The sequence below is a fragment of the Asparagus officinalis genome, chromosome 5, assembly GCF_001876935.1.
Source record: "Asparagus officinalis chromosome 5, Aspof.V1, whole genome shotgun sequence".
Lineage (NCBI taxonomy): Eukaryota > Viridiplantae > Streptophyta > Magnoliopsida > Asparagales > Asparagaceae > Asparagus > Asparagus officinalis.
In genome coordinates this window covers 110,035,784-110,040,397 of record NC_033798.1, presented here as the reverse complement: position 1 = coordinate 110,040,397, position 4,614 = coordinate 110,035,784, and the positions used below count along the sequence as shown (strand labels likewise).

The following is a 4,614-nucleotide window of genomic DNA, read 5'->3' as shown; positions in this document are numbered from 1 at the left end:
CGAGCAAAATGGCGAGTTGGTTTCATGAAAAATGTTTATTAAAGATTTATTAAGATCCTGTTCACATAAGCTTCACATCTCAAGTAGCCTAAAACATTCATCTTCTACCCATATCCTTTCGAGAATATCCAGGCCCCTAGCTCCAGGTGAGTAACATTTTCCAAGCAAATCTACAGAACAGATCATGATTTCTACCACAAGCATCCTATCAGACTATGGATCAAGCAAGAAAAATTACCGATCTCCGATAAATCTACCAACAGGGAGTAGGTGGCAATCAACAACACTGTTCCGTACCTCAGGTGAATGTATGTTGGGTTGCAAGTTAAAAAAGGACATTTTCCTGAAGTGTCTCTCATTTTCCTGAAGTGTCTCTCATTTACAAAGTCAAATCTATCAGATGGAGATATCAGGTTTCTCATTTAATTAATACCAACCATATATGTACATCATAATTCAATTTTCTGAATAAATATTTCCCATGTGCTTCACTTAATACCTAAAACATCCATCTACATACCAAACTACACAACAGTTGTTAAAGTTTCACAGCAATCTCAATTCCTAAGTTTAGCTAAGTACAAGATGATGAGGCAAAGTTTATTTGCATGCTCAATAGGCTTAAAAATAAGAATAAAACAAAGAAGTAAAATAGTAATAAACTACAAATGAGGTGAGAACTGAGAAGATGCTGCTGTAAAATGTGGTTTTATATCTTACGGGGGTATAAATGTCTTTCACCAGACAAAAAAAACCATCGAGTAAACAAAAGTGCAGATCTTTGCGTTCCAGCATATCCCCTATGACTAGTGACCTACCATTAAATGACAAAAATACCCCCGCTCCAAATAGGAAAGTTTTCTCTCTTTTTCACTCCACAGCAGTCGCATATCCCAAAATTTCCCAAAATTCCAGGGCACAAAGGTCAAGATCAAGCATGAAACATCAAAATTTACTCAAATTCCACGGGATCTACGTAAATAAACAACAAGGTATCCTCAATCACAAAGATCCAGCACCAACATCGACTAAAAAGGCAGAATTTCAAACAAATCCAGCATTCTCAAAACAAAAATGAAGACATCAAAGCAAGGTCCAAAATACCTGCAATAATCCCAAACCAAATCGCAGCGAATCTCCCTCAATCGGTCGCGGCACTGCAAAAACTAACAGCACAGAGGCTTGCCGGATTTACAAAAGGAAACCCTAACCCTAGATTTCAATTTCCTTTTCCCAAAGTTTTTTTAAAACAAAAATCGATTTTTTTTCCCAGTTATCTTTCTCTCTCTAAAGAAAGGCGCGGAGAAAAGAGAGGGGAGGCGAGGGGAGAGGGAGAGAGGAAGAAGAAGCCAAGGAGGACGAGCTGTGCCACGTCACATACACGTGTCTATTTATCGTCTGTCCGCTATTAAATTATCAATAAATTAGTGCTAAGTAGACTCTAATCCGTGACAAATGAACGCGACGGTGGCGTGAGCTGTAGCGTGGAGGAGGTGTCTCAACTGGGCCATTATTTAAATGGGTTCTTTGGATGCCAGTATCTTACGTCTTTGGTATTTTTGGGATTAGTCCGCCAACTTATTAAAATTGCTATTGGATTCTTAGATTTTATAAGTTGCTTCAAATTAGTCCATTCGATTTGCGTTTTGGAATGGGATGTTAGCTATGCCGTTCAACGAACAGTACTTCCATTACAAAAATATTTTTAATCCACACAAATTTAAGTTTTTCTTCCCCAACGGTCAGCTACTCTCTCTAATTTATTTTATAATCACTCTCTTTTTTGCTAAATCTAAGCATTCGTTAGACATTTTTCCTTAAGCTGATTACAGCCTTCATTGTTTTCGTTCTAGACTTCATGTCGTCTGCTCCAGGAGTAAATTGGTTTAATTACCGCATTTAAAATCTAAAAAATTATTTTAAAATTTCAGTATAGTTTTTGCTAAACAAATTTTAGCTATAGCGCGGGAGATTTGCCAAACAAGCTCGAAGAGGGTACTCAGTAGTGGAAATTTATAAGGGATGTAGTAACAATTTAAATGATTTGAGGGGCTGATTATAGATGCTAAAAATGTAAGGGGGGAAACATTTTAAGAACTAGCAATTTTGGTTGAGCCGTACTGTACGGGTATAGAAGCCCACTGTGGGAGCTAGTCAGGGGCTGTTTGGTTGTATGTTTTTACCATGTAAAAGGATGTAAAGTGAAAAAAATGGGTCCCAATGTCAGCTTTCATCACTTTCAATTGTTTGTTTGTAGTTGTGAAAATAGTGTAAAGTGATTTCATATGCTGATGTGGCTTGTAAAGTGTTTTCATGAAAAAAAGACATGATTTTAGGAGAAAGCTAACATTGAAGTTAGTAAAAAATAATTCCAACCAATATGATCCCACTTTTTACACTTTCCAAATAAACAATTAAAGTTTTATTTTGCAAACCAAACAAGTGTTTTATGATTCTAATGGAATAAAAAACAAACAAAGAAAAATATAAAAGTGAAATTGATGAGGTGGACAACAATTTTTTAAGTTGTGTCATAAATACACAACTTTACCAACAACCACCAAACAGCCCCTCAGTCGTTTTGCACACGTCACAATAACTGTACACGTGGTGTTTTTAGAAGCAGCCAGCAAGGTGAGGGGTCTCGAATCACGAGGTCCAGCTGTAGGCCCTTTCATGTAGCCGACGTGGCAGATGTTTTGTGAATAAAAAAATGTTTCATTTTTATGTTTGTATGAAGTTAAAAATTGGATTTAAGCCGTCTTTCACGTCCGCTACAGGACGATCTACTGGAAGTAAAGGATATGGATTTGCGGCCTGCATACGGTTCCGGATATGGTACTTTAATGCTTTTTTGTAATTACCACCTCAAACTATCTTTAAATTCGGGCTAAATAGCACCTACACGTCCTATCGTTTTGTCTACTTCCCCTTTGTATAGAATTGAGATCCTCTACTCATGCATAGTGATTCCTAATATTTGCTAATGCATCTCCACCTTTTATTTTGTGGACCCCACCTTCCACTTTGTACTTGTCCACAAAATTAAAGGTGGAGATACATTAGCAAATATTAGGAGGTACTATGTATGAGTAGAGGATCTCAATTCCTTTGTATATACCCTCACTTCTATTGAATAGAATAGAAAGAAAACACCCAAAAATATTTTAAACTTGAACTTATTTTTGGTAGCAGTTGCGTACCCTAAAGTTATTAAAATCTACACTTAAATATCCTAAAAATTTTAAATCTGACACTTAAATGCCCTAAAATGTTTTAATTTACACTTAAATTCCCACACGTTTGCATAACCGAGGGTATTCATGTGAAAATTTTATCAACTTGAGGGTATTTAAGTCTACTAAAAAAGTGAAAGTATATAAGTGCAAGTTTTAAAAAATTCAATATATAATTTTTTGCTACTGAACACAGATGGGGATATATAAATGAAAATTAGTTGCAGCAATATGCTATATAAGCGCAATTTGGCCTTACATTTTGTGAGAAACTTTTGAATATAAGGGCCTGTTTGTTTGTCTAAAAAAATTGAAATTCAAAGAAATGAAAAACTATTAAATTAAAGAATTGTTTTGGGAGTGTTTGGTTTGCTAAAAAAAGAAGGAAATCAAAGAAATGAAGATGAGTTGTCACCTTATTATAGGATGATGTGAGTGATTTTTTAAGAAAAATTATTTTGATGTTGTTTGGTTGACGAAAAAAATAATGAAATAAATTATAAGAAACCTATTTCTTGTAATAGGTTATTTTCTTTTGCTTGGTTTTTTCTTAAAAATAAGAAAATATATGAGATTAGATGAGTTGTCATTATATTATTGAATGATGTGACTCACACTTAAGGAAATTGTTTTCCTAGTTTTTTTGGAGGAAAACAAAGAAATGAAATGTTAATGAGATGAGATGAGTTATCACAATCTTATTGGATGATGTGAGTAATTTTTAAATATGAGATGAGATGAGTTGAGTGATGTTGTGAATGAAAATAATATTTTATTAGATGTGGTGGATGTGATGGATGAGTTGTTGGATGAAAATAATATTTTATTAGATGTGATGGATGATTTGTTGGATAAAAATAATATTTTATTAGATGTTGTGGGTGAGTTTTAGGGATGAAAATGTGTGAAATTGTACTTTTTGAATTTTTTTTGTTTGCATTTCTATTTTTTGGTTTTTTAGGAAATAACCAATCAGCCCCTAAATGGAATTGTTGAGCATCAATCAGGCGTGAATGCGGATGAATCTTAATTGGATCGATCAGTTTACTAAACGAGTAGTGTACAGTTTTAAGAGCTTTGATTTGTTCGTTCCTATTCACTCACGACTAAAAAACTACTTAAAAGAAAGATATCTCTCGTAAATAATGACAAAATAAAGCAAAGGTTTATCATAAGGGCTTTGCTTCGGTGCTCCGAAAATAATTTATTTTTTCTTTTTTTATTAAAGGGTAAAAGTGGAATTTTATCATCTTCAATCTCTATCATTCAGCTCATCTATTCTCCATGCCCAGGTAACCCAGCTCTTTCTGTTGGATTTAATCTAATAAATCTATTTGTGGGCACATATGATTAATCAATGTGTATTGCCATCTTTCAG

At 34.3% G+C, this 4,614-nt stretch overlaps 1 protein-coding gene across 1 annotated transcript in view; it reads right to left on the bottom strand.

The window, feature by feature from the left end:
- LOC109840657 (G-box-binding factor 3-like) overlaps positions 1–1,340 on the bottom strand; it is a 7,617-nt gene extending 6,277 nt beyond the window's left edge. The window contains exon 1 of the mRNA XM_020409384.1: positions 1,105–1,340. The gene's annotated coding sequence lies outside the window, so the exon portion shown is untranslated. The remainder of the gene's footprint in view (positions 1–1,104) is intronic.